The 22,309-nt window shown below is 40.0% G+C and overlaps 1 long non-coding RNA gene across 1 annotated transcript; it reads left to right on the plus strand.

The window, feature by feature from the left end:
* The first annotated feature begins 1,916 nt into the window (after positions 1-1,916).
* Positions 1,917-13,632, plus strand: LOC133363714 (uncharacterized). Its single transcript, XR_009757736.1, has 3 exons — positions 1,917-1,989; positions 8,612-8,753; positions 13,352-13,632. It is a non-coding gene; the product is annotated as an uncharacterized LOC133363714 (long non-coding RNA).
* Positions 13,633-22,309: the final 8,677 nt, after the last annotated feature.

Genomic DNA, 22,309 nt, shown 5'->3' on the forward strand with positions numbered 1-22,309 from the left:
CAACCACCAGTCACGTCCTAATACTAGTATTCCCAGAGACTCTGAATACTGGTATTGTTATTCTCTTCACTGCTGCCACCATTTGTTACAGTTTCCCTTCAGCCTTACCCTCCCTTCTGGTCTGTGAAACCCCAGCCAAGGATCAGGCCTTTGGTAAACCAAATTAAGTATCTATTACAGATAACAAAGCTAACAAGATTAACAAGATTTCTTCTTAAGGCACATAAGCATATGGTTTTACTCAATACTAATCCGAACTCCACCCCCCTCCTTCTCTACTCTCTCCTGGCAAACCACTCTCTCAAACCCCACCAAGCAACCCACTCTTTCTCTTCTCCCCCCAGATTCCACTCTCACTCTTCCTTTTATACGTTCAGCCATTTTAAACACTCAGCCAATCATCTAGCATTCTACTGCCCATTCACTCCCCCTCCTCTTTCACTCCACTTACCATGTATCTTCTAAACAACCAACACTTACCATATATACATTAATATAGGAACATCCCATGGGCATTAATTTTTTCTGCTCTAATTTGACTTTGCATTAGTCATACCCTTAAGTCTACCCATTTATGGTGATTGGTCCAGAACTGTACTTTGCCTGCACTTTTCCCGAAGAGTACAAAAACATATATCTGACTTTTTGAATTAACACGCATGCCAGGTTTGCCATGTCAATGAAGTCTATTGACCTTTGTTTAGATAATATTGCAAAACAGGTTTTAAGTGGAAACATGCTTACTTAAATGTTTGATTTTACGTTTGATTGCAAAAGAGTACTTTAAAAAAATGCAATGCGATATAGCTACAGAATTTAGAAGAAGGAAGTAACCTGGTTCAGTACTGGAAGCAAGGAGGAAGAGGCGTGGACAGAGGGTAGGATCTAAAATCATCTGTCTACAGATGTTAGAGTGGTTAATAATCAGGACAGAAAAAATAATCAGTTTATAGCAGGATAGGGGAAGTGTGGATTTATATAGGAGAAAGTCCAAAATGGTGGGGATTGTCATATGGACGCCTGTGAATTAATGGACACACAAGGGGGTTAGATCGCAGATTAAAAGGAGATATGGATGGGCCCCATGCCTTGATAGGGCTCAAAGCCATTCCTTGGCAAAGCTGGAATTTGAACTTGGATTCCCCATGCAAACCCAACACCTCAACCATGGCACTCTGCCATGTCTCAATGTCTGCCTCTCCACTTCTTAAGAGATATTTTATAGCATTACTTTTATGTCTTATGGGCTCCTGCCAGGAGGAAGGGCGGGATATAATCAAATAACAACAACAACAACAACAACAACAACAAAATGTCTGTAGATCTGATGAAGTGGAGGCTATAGTGATGGCAATGTTGTTGACCTAAGATTTGCCCATAAATTGCCTGGTGGGGATGTCTTGTCCACATGAAAATGGCATTATTAGCCAGAAATTCATTTCAGCTGTGGATAATGTTTGCCACCTTCATGCAAGTGAATGATGTGAAAAAGCAGGGATTTTCTACTAATTCCCTCGGCAAGATTGCCTTTTTAAAAAACAACCGACAAACACTTCTCCTTTTACAAACACACTGAGACGCTTGTCAGTTCTGCAAGTTTGTGTAAGGTTCACTCATATTTTCAAGGAACACATGTAGAAGAAATGGATGTTCTTCAGCTTCTCTTGGACTGTTTTCTCTTTTTCTCCAGTGGAACAGCTACTGCAAGTATGAGGAGAGATTTTAATCATTTCTGCAGCAACCACTAAGAAGTAATATTTCAGCAGTACTCTTGCCAGCCTGAACAGATGGGTGACACATGCCTTTCATTATAATTTTGCTCATGATTCTACAAGCTTTACCCTTGACGAGAATGAAAATGCTTTCAGTAAGTTGAAATTGGTAATTATAATCTAATATATTGCTTCCATCCCCCACTGCAGGGATCCAAACCTGGATTGCAGAAACAGGTTTATGGACTGGACTGGACTGCACCATTTTGGACTCCAGGTGGGGAACTGTATGCATGAACACTGCCCTAATATTTTAGAAAAGCACATTTGAGGAAAAAGAGTTCCAGTCTAGCCTTCTCCTTAACTTGCTAGTTTTCCCTGTATAGTAGGTTTGGTGTGCATGTAAAAAATCAGTGAGACAATGCTACGCAGTTGGATGGAAGTCATATAGTCCATTGTACACATTACAGCTGCTATGAAGAGCAGCCATTATAATGAACTTGTTTCAATGACCCTCAATGTGGTGTTTGTGACATGAACAGCAAACCTTAGGTTTGTTTTGAAATGAAATGGATTGCCTTCAAGTCGATCCCAAGTTATGGCATGGCTTCTGCAAGGGAAAGTCCTGTCTCAGTAACCTGTTAGAATTCTTTGAGAGTGTCAACAAGCATATAGATAGAGGTGATCCAGTGGACATAGTGTACTTAGACTTTCAAAAAGCGTTTGACAAGGTACCTCACCAAAGGCTTCTGAGGAAGCTTAGCTGTCATGGAATAAGAGGAGAGGTCCTCTTGTGGATAAGGAATTGGTTAAGAAGCAGAAAGCAGAGAGTAGGAATAAATGGACAGTTCTCCCAATGGAGGGCTGTAGAAAGTGGAGTCCCTCAAGGATCGGTATTGGGACCTGTACTTTTCAACTTGTTCATTAATGACCTAGAATTAGGAGTGAGCAGTGAAGTGGCCAAGTTTGCTGACGACACTAAATTGTTCAGGGTTGTTAAAACAAAAAGGGATTGCGAAGAGCTCCAAAAAGACCTCTCCAAACTGAGTGAATGGGCAGAAAAATGGTAAATGCAATTCAATATAAACAAGTGTAAAATTATGCATATTGGAGCAAAAAATCTTAATTTCACATATACGCTCATGGGGTCTGAACTGGCGGTGACCGACCAGGAGAGAGACCTCGGGGTTGTAGTGGACAGCACGATGAAAATGTCGACCCAGTGTGCGGCAGCTGTGAAAAAGGCAAATTCCATGCTAGGGATAATTAGGAAAGGTATTGAAAATAAAACAGCCGATATCATAATGCCGTTGTATAAATCTATGGTGCGGCCGCATTTGGAATACTGTGTACAGTTCTGGTCGCCTCATCTCAAAAAGGATATTATAGAGTTGGAAAAGGTTCAGAAGAGGGCAACCAGAATGATCAAGGGGATGGAGCGACTCCTTTACGAGGAAAGGTTGCAGCATTTGGGGCTTTTTAGTTTAGAGAAAAGGCAGGTCAGAGGAGACATGATAGAAGTGTATAAAATTATGCATGGCATTGAGAAAGTGGATAGAGAAAAGTTCTTCTCCCTCTCTCATAATACTAGAACTCGTGGACATTCAAAGAAGCTGAATGTTGGAAGATTCAGGACAGACAAAAGGAAGTACTTCTTTACTCAGCGCATAGTTAAACTATGGAATTTGCTCCCACAAGGTGCAGTAATGGCCACCAGCTTGGATGGCTTTAAAAGAAGATTAGACAAATTCATGGAGGACAGGGCTATCAATGGCTACTAGCCATGATGGCTGTGCTCTGCCACCCTAGTCAGAGGCAGCATGCTTCTGAAAACCAGTTGCCGGAAGCCTCAGGAGGGGAGAGTGTTCTTGCACTCGGGTCCTGCTTGCAGGCTTCCCCCAGGCACCTGGTTGGCCGCTGTGAGAACAGGATGCTGGACTAGATGGGCCACTGGCCTGATCCAGCAGGCTCTTCTTATGTTCTTATGTTCTTATGTTCTATGAATAGGGTTTTCATGGTAAGCGATATTCAGAGGTGGTTTACCATTGCTTTCCTCTGAGGCTGAGAGACAGTGACTGGCCCAAGGTCACCCAATGAGCTTCATGGCTGTGTGGGGATTCGAACTCTGGCCTCCCAGGTCATAGTCCAACACTCTAACCACTATGCAACCATTGCTCATGCTTGGGAAAACAGCATTAATAACAACCAAAGAAATGTAAATACCGGACCATGGGATCCTGCTTACTACTTTTTCTAATGCAATTTGTCTAACAGTGGATTGAATTTATTTCTGTTGTATTTATTAATAATAATTTATACAGCACCTAAAATCTTGTCACTTGTCTACACTTATCTAACCCTCTCCTCCCCCTTTAAAAAAATAAAAAATAAAATAAAATCATAAACTTTATTTTTTAACAGGAAATGGTTGGAGGCAAGATCATTCCTTCACCCTTACTTCTGTCCTCCTGGACAGAGCCTGGCAGGAGGATAAGTTGGTTAAACCATCTTCATATTTCCTCCCACCACCTTATGATTTCAGCCTTGCTTTATAATATTTATTGCATTTAAAAAAAATCATAAAGATTTTAATTTCTATAATCCTTGTGTTCTAACCTTTTGTGTACATACTGTATACTGTAAGTTCTAACTTTGTGTACATACTTTTATCTAAATCTATACACTGAGACATATATTCGTATATACAACTCTACCGCTTAGGTAAAAAATTTAATGTATACCTACTGATGAGTAAGTATAAGACCCACTGCTTAAATAAACAGAGTATTATCCTTGATTTAAAATTTTGAAACATTTGTTCAGTCCCACATAATTATTCATAGAATAGAGTAACTCAGAAGAATCTAAAACCTTCCTTTGATTGTGGAAATTAACTTTACACTAATCTATAGATGGCTTCTGATATTTTTCAAAGGTCTCTTGTCTCTGTCTTTTTCATTTGGCCTTATGATGTGAGTCAATTTTGCCATTAAAGCAAAATCGCAGCATTTATCAATCCATTCATTGGTTAATATCATTTTTATTTTTCACTTACTGGCATATAATAATCTAGCTGCTGACAACGTATGTGAAATGGTTCTTTATTTTCATTCATTACTGAATTGCCTATACAGCTTAATAAGAAAAACACTGGATCGTGTACAACCTCATATCCTATAATTCTTATTTTTTCTTGCTAAGATTTCTTATTTATTCTGTTTATTATTATTAGTGTCATATATCAGTGTGTAATTATCTTGCATTAAATTTCTCTTAAATTCATACCTAGAGCAAATCTATGTGATTTTCCCCATAGGGTTTCCCATACCCACATGGGAATATTCCTTCCCATGTCTTGTCTCAATTTAATTTTGAATTCCTTCACCTATTCAAGTTCAGTATTATATTTTAGCAACAGTTTACATATCCCTGTGCTCTTGTGCTCAGGTCCTACTTGTGAGCTTCCCATAGGGATCTGGTTGGCCCCTGTGAGAACAGGGTGCTGGACTAGACAGGTCACTGCCCTGATCCAGCAGCGCCTTTCTTATGTTCTTATCCTTGATAGTCACACATAAGCAAAAAATGTAAAATAATTGCTCATCTTGAACTTTGTATATATTCCAGCATTTATCATAATGAGGCTACTATTAATTTTTTTATTGTAAATTTGTGATATGTTAACAATAAATTAAATACACTATATTTGCCCAACCTGAAGTTGTCACATGTAGGCCACAATGCTATACTTACTTCCATAGGAGTAAGCTTCATTGCTCTCAGTGGAGCTTACATATGAAAAGACACGTACAGTATTTATTTCACTGTTTATGTTCCACAACAGTGATAATTTTTCTCCTGTCAAAGTGGTTGTTTTCAATTAAATAACATAAAAGACATTGGGTGATATCCAACTAAATCATACTCAGAATAGATCCACTGAAATTAATGGACGTTCACACCTGAAGTCAATTGATTTCAATGGGTCTACTCTAAGTATGACTAATGATGGGCATCACCCATCACATGCACTAACTCATGAATATCCCCGTCTCCATCTATATTTGGAACTCATTACCATACAGGCTGTACTGAGTTTTACAAGAAAAATTGTGAATAATACTTCCCACCCACAATCTTTTTTATGCAGGTTTCACATAGAAGAGTGACTTGAAAAGCTATTTTAAATACAATTACCAATTAGCAACTCTGTTTTAGACAGCAATTAGCAGTCCTTTCAAGATGTAAAAGACAGTAAAGTGAAAATATTTTGCTGTTGAAAAATGTATGTGCCAAAGACTTGTCCAGGAAAATGGCTTTGAGAAGTGAAGAGAGATGTCTAAATACAGTACCACAGCAATGAATCCTGTGAAGACACATAGTAACTATTTAAAAGTCTTGGAATCGAAGAACCCTGCTGGATAAGACCAAAGGCCCATCTAGTCCAGCATTCTCTTCTCACAGTGACCAGTCAGATGTCTATAGTAAGCCTGGAAGCAGGACCTGGATGCTACAGCATTCTTCCCACTTGTGATTCCTACCAACTGGTATTCAGAGGCATACTGCCCCCAACAGTGGAGTTAGAACATAGCCATTATGGCTAGTAGCCATTGATAGCCTTATCCTCTGTGATTTGTCAAATCCTCTTTTAAAGCCATCCAAATAGATGGCCATCACTAGATCATGTGCAAATTCCAAAAAAAACCCCAAAACACTTCTTTATCTGTTTTCTCTCTCTGTGTGTTAAGACTATAGGATATAAATCAAAATAATATTACCCAGATAATAAATCCTAAACAGCCTGCCTCTAATAATAAAGCTTTTACTTTAATAATAAAGCTTTTACTTTCATTCTAAATGATCACAAGGTCTGCTTCTAGTGAGCCTCCATTAGGAGGGAAATCCACACTCGTGTTCAATAAAAGACAAAGCCTTATTGTTGTCTCATATACCTAGATGATACCCGGAGTTAGGCTTTTCCTGAAGATCTCAAAAGGTACAATGGGATAACAGTCCTGAACCAAAATTGCCTTTCATCATGTAACACTGGGGGAGCCAATGAGGTGCCCTCCAAATATTGCTGGACTCCAGCTTCCACCCATCCCTGACCATTGGCCATGCTGGATGGGGCTGATGAAAGTTGGAGTCTAATAACATCTGGAAGATCTCACATTGGCTACCCCAGTGTAGTTTCACCAATCTGTTCTGTTTTGCTCATAACATCACATCAATAACCATTCTGGATAATAATTCCCACTTATTTATTTGATTCTGCAAACCTAACAGTATATGGGTTGACGGCTTCCAATTTTACACAGCAAGTTAGCCCACTAGACAATATCATTTTACCTATCTGGTGAATCATTTTGTGGGACCTGATCAACAAAACTAAAATACATTTACAATGATCTAATATTCATGATCCTGATGCTATTTTCTTGTTAAAGAAAAACAGCTTGCCACTTTGCTGCAGAGCATAATTTCTTTCTTTGTCAAATATGTATTGATTTTCCCCCCTCTCAAAATATGATCTCATAGATGTGGAAAGCCCTGAAGGATGATTTACCCTCCCACTGAGGTAGCAGTAATCTGAAAGGATTATACATACTACTATATATTTGTCTCCAGCAGTTTCGAGATGTACGTGATATGGATAACTGAAAAACAGCTGAACATTTTTACTTTGGCCACATTCACACCATACATTTTTCCACTTTGAACACTCACGGCTTCCCCCAAAGAATCCTGGGAAGTGTAGCTTGTGAAGGGTGCTGAGAGTTGTTAGGAGATCCCTATTCCCCTCATAGATGTTCAGTTCCTGGAATGGTTTAACAAGTCAGCCCCTCTTCCCAGAAAACTGTGAAGAAAACCCCTCATTTATGACAAACAATGAACGGCAAACAATCCAAAAGTTTCTAGCAGAACATGCAGAATTCTCATAAGAGCCAGTTCCAGAAAAGCTTCTGTTTAGGGTAAGGCTTTTTTCCCCAGTCAGGATGCAAACACCTGCTTGTGGTGAAACACCTGTTAGTGGTCTATCATGTGATAATGCATGGGTGAACCCCACGTTCAATTGCCCCTAGCAATTATGAGGAAAAGAAAAGCCCTTGTGGGGGAGAGACTTCTCCCGTGAGAGTTCAAAATCTGCTCAGAAGTGATTACTCTTTTCCAGCGAGCGTCTAAACCCTCACTCCCATAAACCTGCCAACCCACTCTGTGAAACTCCAACCCTTGTGAGCTCCCAAACTCCTTTATCTGGCATCTGCATCTGTTGTGATGATTGCTCTGGCAGTGCTCATTCCCTGGCTTCCCCATCTGTTTCTTTCACCTTCTTTACCATTCCCTGCTCTAGCAGCTGCTCTGAAAATTTTGGTTCCACAAAGCTCATTCTCCCTCTTTCAAATTCACTCTCTACTTCCCTAATCACTGTCACATGAAATAATGCTATAAGAGGGTATGCACAGAACCCTGGGAAATCTATGCAGGGAATCCTGGGAAACTTAAATTTCCTAGCGCTCCCTACACACAGCACTCTAGCAATATTTCATGAGCCAGTAATTGGGAAGGAACCTGATTGCCAAACACTGAGACCTCTTTTCCTCCCTGTGTCACCTCCACAACAGCAATATAGGTGGATGGGAGTTGAAGAGAAGTTCTTCTCCATTTCAGATAAAAATCAGAGGTGTATAAGAACCCAGGGCTGTGATACTCACCCCCATATTGAAAGTGAGCAGTACAAGCTGCTGGAGACCATTCTTTGACCCTGGCATTTACAAACGGTGGTGGCATTCATCATTAGATGCTACCACACTTGCCACTTTAGGAAGGCTTCTAGGGTCAAATCCTGTGTTATCTGTGTGGCTGTCATTTCTGGGTGGTGACATTCTATGTGTTTGAAATAGGGAAATCATGCATGGAAGATCTGGACCAAAGAGGTGCTGCTTTGGCATGAGAAGCAACTGCACCATCCATTCGGTATCCTGCTTCAAATGTTCAGTGCAGCATGAGACTTAAGCACATCGGAGGAACAAGAATGCTACAAAGGTAAGGAGAGAAATCTTGACTGGTTCTTGTGATGAATTTTGAAGTCAATGGTGAGCACATTTAAACTGATTGGCAGACAATGGCTTTGACATGAGCATCAGCTTCATGCATATTTCTCCAAAAATCTCCTTAGCCATAGAGTACCAAGCTATATGGTACAGTACAATTTGTTACCACAGTAGCTACATTGTAAATATCCAGTTTCTTCAGAGGTCATATGCTAGATAGAATTTTAATAAGCAAAGCATTGTGCAATATTACTGTGAGACTTTCTTCGTATGCCTTGCAGAGTGGGCAAATAATGGAATTGTTTTTTTCTCTCCAAAGATGAGAAAATGTAGGTGAAAAGAGCTTAAACAACTTTTCCAAATCTACAGCAGTGGAGGATAAGGCAAGAATAAAATCTCTAACAGAATTAATGATACCCACACATGAGCAGCAAGTAATACACGGATCCTTTAATGGATTATATTCATGTTTAATGCACAAACTACATTAAAATAACACCTTTCATGAACTTTGAATGACAGGCAATGCATTATTTAGTGAGATGAATGTGTGGCAGTTATTCTAATAATTGAAAGTGTAGGGAAGAGGAAGGGAGGCTAACATCTCAAAATGACTATGTGATATTTGTGTATGCACCTACCCCATCACAAAGTGGGAACACAAATACGACAAGCTGAGGATTTGCTGTGAACACAGCCAAGGAGATTTTTAGACTATAAAATACTGCAATTTATTTCTCTCTCCAAGTGTTCTAATATATGAGCTGTGGAAAAGAGGGATTGTATTGATTTAGCTGGAATTGCAAACCACGTGTGAAGCGGCTTTGCACAAAAGACTTCCAATACAGCCCGTGGCAACTGCCGGCCCCCAAACGGTGTAGGATGGTTAGGAGGTTATGTATCCAAGGCCAAAGAGGTCACATAGGCAGGGCCAAATTGTTCTGGTTTTCTTCTCATCCTCCTCCCTTGCAATTATATTGCAGACTCTTAATCACTGCAGTGGTATGAATACTCAGCACCTAACTAAACTGAAAAGTGTCTTACCTTGGTTCAGAATGGGTCCCTGCTGTCACAGTTATATCTCTGATGGGAGTAAGATTGTGTGGCCTCCACCTGTTCTGGTTCTTTCCCTGTCCTCTTCCCTTGCAAAGAATCGGTGGACACTTCAGCATTCCAGAATGTGGAATAAAGTGCAGGGATATTGATTGGGTTAGGATCTGGGAGAACAGGGTGAAAATCGTAAGGGTGGTAATCTGGTTGCCCTAGCCTTTGATACCGTTATCCTCCATGAATTTGTCTAAACCACTTTTAAAGCCGTCCAAGTTAGTGTCCATCACTGCCTCCTCTGTGAGCGCGTTCCATAACTTAACTATGTGCTGTGTGAAGTACTTTCTTTTGTCTGTCCTGAATCTTCCAGAATTCAGCTACATTGGATGTCCAAGAGTTCTATGTTAGGAGAGAGGAAAACCTCTCTCTATCCAGTCTTTCCATGCCATGCATAATTTTATACACTTCTATAATGTCACTTCTTACTTGTCTTTTCTCTAACTAAAAGCCCCAAATGCTGCAACCTTTCCTCATAGGGGAGTTGCTCCATCCCCTTGATCATCTTGGTTACCTTTTCTTGAACCTTTTCTAGTTCTGCAATAGCCTTTTTGAGGTGAGGTGACCAGAACTGTACACAGTATTCTAAATGTGGTTGCACCATAGATTGGTGTAACAGCATTATGATATCAGCAGTTTTCTTTTCGATACCTTTTCTAATGATCCCTAGCATGAAATTTGCCTTTTTCATAGCTGTTACACACTGAATCGACATCTTCATTGAGCTATCCACTACAACCTCAAGGTCTCATTTCTGGTAGACCTGGTGCCAATGAGCGGCCTGGTTGGGCCTAGGCATGAGGCCCCTGTGGTTCAGAAGGGTCCTGCCTAAATCTATAGGCTGGAGCTGTGAGGGTGGAGCTCTTTGATTTGTGCCAGCATTGGGTCATGGGGCATGATTTGCAACTTGGAGTAAGGGATTGATGTCCCCAAGATGGCCACTAAACAAGCCCTGCAACTCAACACTGACATGGATCATGGATTGTGAGCTCCACCTTCCCAGACAAACCCTCTGATGCAGCTGGCATGAGCTTAAATAGGCCTGGCTGACCCAGCTCCTGGGTTGTCACATCAATGTGTGTGCCGGCATTGGGATGTAGCATGCTGGCACACTGGCAGGACAATGTGGGAGGCAGGGCAGTCAGGCTTATTTAAGCCCACGCAAGTGTTAGCCCAAGAGCTAACTCATGACTGGTGCTGGTCCTGGTTCCTGGCCAGCTTCTCTGCAATTACCTTAGCCTGCTTTAGCACATCTTTGACTCCCTTGTCATCCAAGGGTCCAACTTCCTCCCTAATTGGTCTCTTGCTTTGAATGCATTAAATAATTTCTTGTTGGTTTTTAAGTTTTTAGCAATGTGCTCCTCAAGTTATTTTTTAGCATCCCTTATTGTCTTCTAGTAACTTCATTTGCCAAATATTGTTTTTTATTTTCCCCATTTGCACAAGACTTCCATTTTTTGAAGGACAAACATATAGGGACTGTGTTGGATTTTCCTGGCAATTGGCGATTTACATGTATGTTTAATTTAATAGCACTATGGTCACTGCTCCCAATCAGTTTGACAACACTTACATCTTGCACCAGATGGGGAACCTGTGGCCCTCCAGATGTTGTTGGACAACAGCTTCTATCGTCCCTGACCGTTGGCCATACTGGCTGGGACTGATGGGCGTTGGAGACCAACAACATCTGAAGGGTCAGAGGTTCCCTATCACTGCATTAAAGAACTAAAATAGTGCAGTAACTGAGAGATTGAGTTGTGAATCAGCTTTTTCAGTTCTCTGTTCAAATATTTGTTTTTATCACAAACTCACTAGCTGATTTTAGGCACACCAATTTTTCTCACTCTCAGCTCCACATAAGCAATGTGAGTATGATAACACTAACCAGCCTTACAGGGTTATTGTTGGGGTTACTGAGAAGGCATGTAGTGAGGCACTTTAGTGCTTTGGGAAAACTATATTAGTAACTAGAGGCTTCACCCTTGTGTGCTTTGTGCACCCCCCCCCAGGATTCTCAAACACACACCCAGACTCCAAACTCCCCCAGGGCTCTCAAACACACACACAAACACACAGGGTCTCTCTCTCTCTCTCTCTCTCTCTCTCTCTCTCTCTCTCTCTCTCACACACACACACACACACACACACACACACACACACACACACACACACACACACACACACACACACACACACATGGACTCCCAAAGAAGCACATGGACACACACACCAGGGACCCCCAGACACACAAACATACCCATGCACCCTCAAACACACACACGCACACCAGGCACTCCTAAATACATACACAGGCACTTCCAAACACACGCAAGTCCTAAAACACCCCCACCCCAGGCAACTCCTAAAAGCTCCCCCCACCCCAGGCAACTTCCAAAAGGTTCCCACCCCGACATCTTCCAAAACACCCCCCCCACAGGTGACTCCCACAATTGGGCCCCAGGCACTCAACACTGACCCAGTTATGCAGCTTATAGGACTCCTCCCTGCCAGGTTGCCACTGTCACCAAACTTACTCAACTGCTTATAGGCTTCTCGTGTTGTTACCAGGACAGCCGAGAGTGGGTTCGAGCACCAGTGAAATTTTTTTCCAGGCCTCCCAGGAAGGGCGGACTGGCTAAAAATCTTTACACTTTAATCTTTTATATCATTATTTTCTTTGAAATTCACTGCTTTTACAATGGATGTAAAAACCAATAGACAAATAATTATACTACCGAGGAAGACAAAAACATATGCAACATGGTCAGGCCCCTTCCGGACCGCCAAGGCCTGCTAATTTGTACTGGCTTCCCCCCTTGTCAGCCCTGGTTGTTACAGCTGCTTTTCTGCCCCCACCCATGCTTGCACACCCCTGTCCCCCATGCTCGCTCGCTCACACCCACACAGGCTTGCTTGCCCGCCCCGGCACTCACCTGCCTGCCCACCGCCTACCATCAATAAATAACAATAAATAATAATACTTGCTTCCCTCACTCCCTCGCCTTGCTTGCCTGCCGCCCTGCCACGTGACCTGTCCCCATGCTTGACAGCATGATGGCGTACAAAAATATTATATAGTTAGGCCATAACAGTAGTATCAATAATCTCTGCATCACTTGATAAACTATTTTGTAAGTTATGACTCTAATAAGGAGGTTCCTATAGATCAGATCCTATTACATATATTCCACAAAATCTATCTAAGGCTGCAATCCTATATCTGCTTTCCTGGGAGGAAGTCCCCATGTACTGAATTGGATTTGCTTCTGAGTAGACATGCAAGGCTTGCACTGTAAGCCTATTTATTCTCTTTCCTTGCTGCTCCTGACACTTTTCATGCTTTGAGCAGACATCTGACAAAGAAGATTTATAAGGTAAGTTTTAGTGATTGATTTTTGGGAAGCTGGCATCTTACTTTACAAAGGGCAAAGTTTTGACATTTTTCTTCCTGACATTTGCTTCTCTTTCTCCCAACCTCAATAGCTGAACCCTGGAAATGACCTTTTGTTTTTTCACAAGACAAAACAGAAATGAGAAAGAGAGATATTACTGCACCCCGCAAGTGACACCTCCTTGACAGATGAAGCAACAGGTCATCAATACAAAAAAAAAATTATTTGGAGCTTACTAAAATTGTGATTGAAAGAGCATTTCAGCAATGGATGTAATGACATGTTGCTTTCATGCTTATTAAAATCCTCTTATGAAGCAGAGCATCTAAGAGCAGATTGTAATTTCTTTGCTGATATTATCTAGGGATCACAATGGGCATAGCAAATAGGCAGAGCAGCTTGTCCCACACATGGCATAGCATCAGATTAAGCTCAAGACATTGGGTGTCTGAAGCAAAGGACAAAATGGTGTCCCTCCATTCTACCTACATAACCTGGATAGACTGGCAGTTGAATCTTAGGCCCCATCTGCACTGTACATTTGAAGCACTATTAAACCACTTTAGTCATGGCTCCCCCCCCAAATCCTGGGGACTGTAGTTTGTAAAGGATGCTGAGAGTTGTTAGGAGACCCCTATTCCCTTCACAGAGCTACATTTCCCAGAGTTCTCTGGGAAGAGGGATTCACTGTTAAACCACTCTGAGAATTGTACCTCTATGAGCTCTCAACACCCATAACAAATTACAGTTCCCAGGATTCTTTGGGGGATATCATGATTTTTTAAAGTGGTATGATACTGCTTTAAATGTATAGTGCTGATGGGGCCTTCATTCAACACATGTGAGGGGATAGCATCTTGCCTCACAGTGCTGGGCAGTATGGTAGCTCAGGGAGTGCAGAGCAGGCCACATGGCACACATAGCTCAGTTATTCAATGCCAAAATGTTGCTCTGCACCTACCAACACATGCCATCTGAGGTGTTCATCTCACTCTGCCGACAGGTCTGGTGCTTGCATGGCATATGAAGATCTAAATGAAAGCTTTCACTTTTCCTCTTTTTTTTTTTTAAAAAAAACCCTCTATGGTTTGAATCCAGACTTCACCTTCCACGCCTTCCACCTTTCTATCCACAGAAGTCTTTTGCTCTTGTGGAGGGATCCCACAGGTGGAGGGGGAGAAGTGATTTTTGTCAATTCTCTTCTCTCCCTGCAAACTCCATTGCCACCTTCCATGCTGTTCTGGAGGGACCTCCAACCTTCTGGGACCATGTAGGAGGTGGTGCTAAGGGCATCAGTGGGAGGGGAAACTGGCAGGTATAATCTCTCCACCAACAGGAATCTCTCCTGAGCAGGTGGGAATGAAACTGGGTTAAACCTACTGTGATAATTGTTTCATAAAAGCCTGCTCAGAATTATATGCTATACATATCAGGTAATACTTTTCAACAACATTCACTGCCATTCTGGACCTTCCTATTAAGCAGATAGTGAAAGGATCTCCAGTTTCATTGGAGGACAGTATGAACAATGAATAGTCCTTCTAAAGAGTCAGAACACTTCTCCCATTTAGCTCAGTTGTGTCTGTTTGGAGACCAGCAATAGTTCTCCAAGGCTGAGGCAGAGATCTTTCCAGGCGATGATATCTGAGATCCTTTTTAACTGGGTTAACTGGATCCTTGAATCTGGAGCCTTTTGTATGCAAAGCATGAACTCTGTGTATACTATGCCCCCCTCCTGCAACATCAAAGGAGCTATCAGCACAATCATGGCAAGTTTGTTAACTAAAGGGTAGCTCAATTTGCTCTAGCAACACAAATGAGTTTGAGAAGAGACTTTACCATTGGAAATGTAATGAAGTACAATGGATAATATTTCATTTATGCCTGTACTGTGACATATGTTTCATGTATTTCTTTTCAGACTTATTGTGTTATTGTTGTAATGATCTCTGTTATTATTTTATTATTAAATATTCTTGTATTATTAAATCATAATCATTACAATAATGTTGCTATTGTAATGATGATTATTATTTCATAATGACATTATAGGTATTGCCATAATTGCTGCAGCACTTTATCTTGTTTGACTTCACGGCAACCCTTTAGATAACATTTGTTTCTGTTTAGCAAAATGGGCAACCAAGGCTTGGGAAATTGTGAGTTGAGATGAGATTACTGATTATTTTATTCATTTAGACCTTTTATATACCACTTATATTTAAATAAAACTCTAAACAGTGTACAACATAAATCAAAACATCTTAAAACAGCAGATACAACCCCCCCCACAACTGATAAAATACAATTAACCGAATAAAACATCCTCTTTAATATCAACATATAAACATTGCTTATAAAATTAAGTACAGGAAATACAAGAAAAAATCATAACAAACATAGACTAAACAAAATATTCCCTAGGCTTCAAGATAAAAGTAATAAAAATCAAGTTTAAAAAGCTTGTTTTTAAATATAGTAGATTAAACAAAATAAATCAGCTCATTTCTTAATCACAATGTAATGAAAAGCAAAACGATTAAAACAGCCAGCCCCCTTTATAACATCTAACTACAGCTGAAAATAGATATCATTTAGCTTACTCAAACATACCTTTACAAGATCAACACACTCATGTTCAAACATATCAACATTCTAAACCAACACATTCAAGCTTACTATTTTAGCACACCTCAAATCACTCTACAAGCACCCCTGAAATTCAGCCTCACATCCTAGGGTTTCTGGGTCTCCAGTTTTTGTCTGGAGACTCTGGTTTATGGGGGCCCTTTCCGGGTCTCCAAGTGAGTTACCCCAATCTCCAGACTCTTAGATTTCATTTTTTTAAAAATTAAGTTTCTGGGTGGTCAGGTTCAAAAGATATACACCAAAATGTCAGCTGCTCCCCTACAACTTCTGTTAGTACCAGCTGCTCTAAACCCCGCCCTTTCAGGTTTTTAGCCAAAAAGTGAGGTCAGGGTTGTGATTGACAAGGGATTTATTTATGCCCAGGCAATAGTTCAACCCCATTTCAAGTTCTGAAAACAGTTTTCTTTTCCTGCTTGTTTCACATCAGGAATTCAGTAAACATATAGCTTTCAGCAGCATAAAGAGTACTTTGATCTGAATACATTGGGACTTGCATCTGAGTAAACATGCATAGGTTTGCACTAGAACAGGAGATCACAGCAGGATGTTGGTAGGCATACGCAGTAAACAATTTTAGTTATAATAAAAATAAAAGAGTACAAGTAGGTTTTTTAATTACTTGCAAAAATGGCATATTATATATTTTATCTTTCAAATAATTTTTGAATAGAAATTCAAAGTGTACATACTACAGCTTGTGATACCATTCCAATGTGTTATACTTTTCTAATTAAGGAGTCAAACAAATTAAAATTTTACTGGACTGTTGAAGGGGGCAGTTTATTTATCTTATTCATAATCTGTTTTGAAAACCTTCCCAAGCTTTTCTGGGAGTAAAGCTGCAATGCTAATCCCACATACCTGGGAGTTAACCCCACTGAATTCAGTACACTTACTTTTGAGTAGACATGGTTAGGATTGTGCTGAAAATCAGTGGGACCTCTGAGTGAACATAGCACAGGATTGTGTTGTAAATCTTTCTCTCCTCTCTGATCTTTTTTTTTTTTAAAGCAGTTGGGCAGGGCTTACTTAGGTGTCACTGCTTTTATATGGCAGGAAAACAATACTTATTCTTTTTTAAAAATGTTCTGCAATAACCCACTGGTTTTGACAATAAACTATTATATGCCGTGTATGTAGTTTTACATGTGCAGTGTGTGTGTGTATGGAATATTTCCAGCAACCCTGTGAGGTAGGGTTGGAAATCAAGGCAGCTCACAATAAATAAAGCCTTTTAAAATCCAATAACCATAAAACAAGTATAAAATAATTGCAAAACAGCTTAAAGTAGCATGATTCTGAATTTCGGTTTGGGTGAGTGAAGTTCCTAATCACTGAATTGCAGTCCTGTGCATGCTTCCCTGTTTGAGTAAGCCCCATTGATTACATTGGGACTTGCTTCTGAGTAAACATGCATAGGATTGCACTATAAATCTTTACAGGTTGTGTAAATAATAGACATCTTTGACATTCATGCTTATATAAATATTTCTTCATACTATGTCTTGATATGTATCTGATGTCACACTATGGTTGCACATTATTCTTTCCTCTACATTTTAAGTGTGCCCTTCTTCCTTGGGGTGGTCATGGTGTCCTTCTGTTGTTTTCACCCTGAGGGGCAGATTAGGCTGAGAAATGGTGGGTAGCCCATGGTCACCAAGTAACTTTGTAGCTGATTTCCATTTTAAAAATTAATTAAAATGATTTATATGCAGGCAAAGGTTATGAAGTAATGCAGATCCACATTACATTTAAAAAGCACATTCAACTTATTCATAATAATAATCTTGACATCTTTTTAACATGTGTGTTGCTAATTTCAGCAACCCATGATGATTAGATTAAAAGTGAAAGATAGCAGTTAAGGGCCAAAGATCCCAGAAATCATGACACTTTAGCAGTATCACTGCTCAGGATTCCCAACTCCAGATCCACTAACTAGTTTTTGGACCACACTGGATCTTGAGAATGCAATGAGTTAACTGTGCATTTCTGAATATTAGAATCATGAAGGCTTTCAAACCTTGAAGAAAAGCTAAATTCAAGTTTTCTCCTTCGTATGTTTTCCCCCCTTGCTGATTAAACAGAACTTCCAGGGTTTCCAGTACATCTTAATCATTCAGCTTCAGATGTACTATTTTATCTCTCATTCTTAACCATGAAAAACCGATAAAGGGCTAAACGTTTATTAAGATTAATGGCATTTGCCAATTAGAAATAACTAGCCACACAATTGTCATTCCACATAGAAAGAATGGAGTCAGAGTTTGGTCTCAGGGAGAATGTATAGTGGGTTGTACAGATAAGCTAGGAGATCACAGGCTGACAAGATAGTTTGGGAGTCAGAAAAGGTTTTGTACAGTAATGAAGAATGAGGATCCCTAATTTAAAAATGGTAATTTAAAAATGGTGCATATGTAACTAATTTGTTCACTGGGAAGAAATTTTAGTTGATGCTGGATGATGCTGATAAGACTGATGATTATTATTATGGTTGTTATTCAGTGCTAGCCCTACTCAGAGTAGACCCACTGAAGTTAATGAACATGACTAACAGGTTTGATCATTTTAATGGGCCTACTCTGAGTAGGACTTAGTTGAAAACAACCCTATGTCAGTGAGCTGTGGTTGCTGACTGTTACTTAAGGTCATTCAAATATCTGAAGAACTGTGACATTAAAGATAGAGCAGACTTGTTCTCTGATCCTTCAGAAACTTGGTCTAGAATATATAGGTGGAACTTGTAAGGATGCACATTTTGGCTAGACATTAGGAGAAATTTCTTAGCAATATGTGTTGTTGGACAGTTGAACAGTCTGCCTTGGGAGATGGTGGATGACTTCCCTTCTCTGCAGATATTTAAGCAAAGGCACAGCCATCTGTCAGGGATGCGGTAGCTGCCAGCTTGTTGCACTAAGCAGAAGATTGGACCAGATGAACCCAAGTCCTCCAAAATTCAGTGATTCTATCATTCAGTAGTAAGCCACACCCCTCATTCTAGAATATATCCTTTGTACTACAAACTGGGGACAGTGATAATTTATTTGGGGGAAAGTGCCAGGCAATCAGTATTGTGCCTTTTTAATAGGCTCTGCTGGGTGTGTCTGTGCATGAAATGGATGTGTTTTTCACACAGACCTTTACAAAAATATTTTGTACAAAAATATATTCTCTTCCTATTCACAAGTCACAGATGAAATGAAGGAACTGGAAGAAATACAAGCAAAACGTGGAAAAATCCTAGCAAAGTGGATTTAGAGAACTATTTCTGTGCACCAAAACATGCTAGAATGAAATTTCTAAAGGCCCAGGGTGCTCTCAGGGTCAGCAAAGATTATTGTACACACAAAAAAATCACTCTGACTTCATGAATGGATGAAGTGTTTTCTGTTCAGCAGCCACAGCAAAATTGCACTTCCCACCTGCTTGCTTTCTTCTCTCTCCCTTTGAAGCCCTCAGAAATCCAGATCTCCACTGAGCTGTAGATGACAAGACCCAGCGGGTTTCAATGTTACCTGTTCATTTTGCTTTCCCTGCTGGCTGGATTTCCAGAGCTGAAATGACTCAATACCATTCTTTGCATGTAGGCTGGTGTGCGCATGCGCATGCACTTGTAGAGACGGGAGACACATAATTTCAGGCATAATGAAAGACTGTTGAGCAGATAGCTGTGTTTTTTACACACATACAGACACCCTTACTGTTATTTTTTTTCAGTTGCGTTTGCATCTCCTGAAGTAGTTTGAAAGTTTGTTAGAAATTCATAATCAAATCAGATGACTGATCACACAGAGAAAAAGCACAGCCAGAAGTATGTTGACCTAATGTTTGGCAGCATTACACAAAGATGTTGAGGATGCACATGCACACATACATCTATCTGTCTGGCAACTGTCTTTGTGGTGGCCTCTCTTTCCCCATCTTCACATTATTTGCAGACTGAGCTGGTCTTACTCAGCAGAAAATAAAAATACAATAAGCAAACATTGGTACACATGAGAGTATAAACATTGCCAAGGCACACTGGTTGAAATGATTTGAGCTAATTTATAATACATGGATATAATCAATTCCCTTTAGTAATTCTTCGGTGTTTCCCTGCCAAGGGAAATAAATTTTCAGCCTACAAGAGGTCAAGGATCTTACCAGGAACATTATGTGCAGTTCATAAATCTGCACATGGACAGGGAGAGAGCAGTCATTCTCCTGTGCAGCACAGACAGTAGGTCCACCTTTTCCTTGAACATGACATTTTAATAAATTGTGGATTCTTTGAGAGAGCAGACTGTGACTGGAATAATATAATCACCATGTTGGCGTGCACCTGTAAACATATTAAGAGATACCCACTAAGGACACTGAATGATCCACTGCCTAAACCACCCTTCATCCTGCAGAATCCAAGGGCTGATAAAATAATTCAAACAAATATAAACAATAAATTAAAAATTAAAACATAACAATAGCCATAAAACAAATTCCAGGATGCCGTCACTGGGAAGACTCTCTCTTGAGTCACCATGAGATGGGCCATGCCAATTGATGGGGCAAGAAGAGCCTCTCCTGCATAACATAAGGCCTGGGTAGGCAGATATGGAGAGAGATGCTTCTTCAAGTATGTTCTACTGGCACACTGAGGTAAACCAGTCCAGTATAAGAACCAAAGGCTGTAATAGATTGTAGTAGCTTTATTCTTGGCCAGTATTTGACTGGTATCAGTAAGCTAATCATAATAAGTCCATATATTAGCACTTTTCATATAATTTGAAACTATACTCTATAATGAATACATGAAGGGGGAGGAGAATAATTCCTGGTTTCCCCACTTTTGTGCCTAGAACCACATACATAGAAGTTTTATGCATATAGCCACTATATATGTGATCTGGTACTATACAAAAAAAGAGAGATCCCAATTGTGCCAAGAAAGAGCCTGTTGTTGTTTTCTGTTATGTGCCTTCAAGTTGACTATGACTTATGACGACCCTATGAATCAGCAACCTCCAATAGCATCTTTTATAAACCTGTTCAGATCTTGTAAGTTCAGGTCTGTGGCTTCCTTTATGGAATCAATCCATCTCTTGTTTGGCCTTCCTCTTTTTCTACTCCCTTCTGTTTTCCCCAGCATTATTGTATTTTCTAGTGAATCATGTCTTCTCATGATGTGTCCAAAGTATGATAACCTCAGTTTCATCATTTTAGCTTCTAATGATAGTTTTGGCTTAATTTGTTCTAACACCCAATTATTTGCTTTTTCGTGGTCCATGGTATCTGCAAAGCTCTCCTCCAACACCACATTTCAAATGAATTGATTTTTCTCTTATCTGCTTTTTTTACTGTCCAACTTTCACATTCATACATAGAAATCAGGAATACCATGGTCTGAATGATCCTGACTTTGGTCTTCAGTGATACATCTTTGCATTTGAGGACCTTTTCTAGTTCTCTCATAGCTGCCCTCCCCAGTCCTAGCCTTATTCTGATTTCTTGACTATTGTCTCCATTTTGGTTAATGACTGTGCCGAGGTATTGATGACAAGTTCAACTGTCAACTTTAAAGTTACATAAATCTTCTGTTGTCATTACTGTAGTCTTATTGACATTCAGCTGTAGTCCTGCTTTTGTGCTTTCCTCTTTAATTTTCAACAGCATTCATTTCAAATCATTACTGGTTTCTGCTAGTACTATGGTATTGTCTGCATATCTTAAATTATATTTCTTTCTCCAATTTTCACACCTCCTTCAGTTTGGTCCAATCCCGCTTTCCATACGATATGTTCTGCATATAGATTAAACAAATAGGGTGATAAAATACACCCCTGTCTCACACCCTTTCCGATGGGGAACCAAACACTTTCTCCATCTTCTGTCCTTACAGTAGCCTCTTGTCTACAGTATAGGTTGCACATCAGGACAATTAGATGCTGTGGCACCTCCATTTCTTTTAAAGCATTCCATTGTTTTTCATGATCTACACAATCAAAGGCTTTGCTGTAATCTATAAAGCACAGGGTGATTTTCTTCTGAAATTCCTTGGTTCATTCCATTATCCAATGTATGTTTGCAATATGATCTCTGGTACCTCTCCTTTTTCTAAATCCAGCTTGGACATCTGGCATTTCTCGCTCCATATATGGTAAGAGCCTTTGTTGGAGAATCTTGAGCATTACTTTACTTGCATGGGATATTAAGGCAATAGTTCAAAATCACTGCATTCCCTGGGATCCCCTTTCTTTGGAATTGGGATATATATTGAATGTTTCCAGTCTGTGTGCCATTGTTTAGTTTTCCATATTTCTTGACAAATTTTTGTCAAAATTTGGACAGATTCAGTCTCAGTAACTTGTAGCAACTCTATTGGCATGTCATCTGTTCCTGGTGATTCGTTTCTTCCAAG

This window comes from Rhineura floridana, chromosome 9 (assembly GCF_030035675.1).
Source record: "Rhineura floridana isolate rRhiFlo1 chromosome 9, rRhiFlo1.hap2, whole genome shotgun sequence".
Taxonomy (NCBI): Eukaryota; Metazoa; Chordata; class Lepidosauria; order Squamata; family Rhineuridae; genus Rhineura; species Rhineura floridana.